The sequence below is a fragment of the Orycteropus afer genome, unplaced genomic scaffold (assembly GCF_000298275.1).
Source record: "Orycteropus afer afer isolate SDZICR_OR568_19922 unplaced genomic scaffold, OryAfe1.0 scaffold00182, whole genome shotgun sequence".
NCBI classification, from domain to species: Eukaryota; Metazoa; Chordata; class Mammalia; order Tubulidentata; family Orycteropodidae; genus Orycteropus; species Orycteropus afer.
The window spans coordinates 4,955,180-4,955,955 of NW_006921769.1; the positions used below are offsets into that span (position 1 = coordinate 4,955,180).

The following is a 776-nucleotide window of genomic DNA, read 5'->3' on the forward strand; positions in this document are numbered from 1 at the left end:
TCTTCTCTCCTGCATGGTTTCTGTTGAGAAATCTGAGCTTAGTCTTATTGGTTGCCCCTTTTCGTTTTTCCCATGCTGCTCTCATGATTCTTTCTCTGTCTTTGGTTTTGGTGAGTTTGATGATGATATGTCTGGGTGATTTTTTGGGGGGTCTATCCTGTTTGAGGCTTGTTGGACTTCCTGAATGGATATATTCTCATCTTTCATCATACCAGGAAAACTCTCTTCCAACAAATCTTCAACAATTTTCTCTGTGGTTTTATTTGTCTCTTCCTATTCGAAATTCTGATTACATGTAATTTCTTTGATGGTATCTCACATGAACCTTAGGCTTTCTTCATTTTGCTTGGATCTTTTTTCTGATTTATCCCTTTCGAAAGAAGTGTTCAAGTATTTGCCTTCAATCTCCCTAATTCTGTCTTCCATTGATTCAATTCTGCTCCTTTGCCCATTCAATGTCTTACCTATTTCTGAAAATTTACGATTAATCTTCTGGATTTCTGTGTGTAGATTTTGTATCATTTCTAATTTTTCATTTATTTTGTCATTTTGTTCTTGTATTGTCTTTCAAAATGTTCTAGGGTTTTCTGTGCTTTCCTTGATCTGTCTCTCAATTCATTAAAGATACCTAAATATAATTCTTTTTAATTTATCAGGGAGTTCCAATGCTGCATCTTCCTTAGGGATGTATTTTGGTTCTGTACCTTGGTCCCTTGTTTCTCCTGCTTTACCTTGCTTCTTTGTGTGGACTGTGATGTCCTGTTTTCTCCAAGGCA

General features: G+C 36.1%; 1 protein-coding gene across 1 annotated transcript in view; it reads right to left on the bottom strand.

The window, feature by feature from the left end:
- The window catches only part of MOXD1 (monooxygenase DBH like 1), a 154,522-nt gene that overhangs the window by 44,386 nt on the left and 109,360 nt on the right, over positions 1-776 (bottom strand). The window lies entirely within an intron of this gene.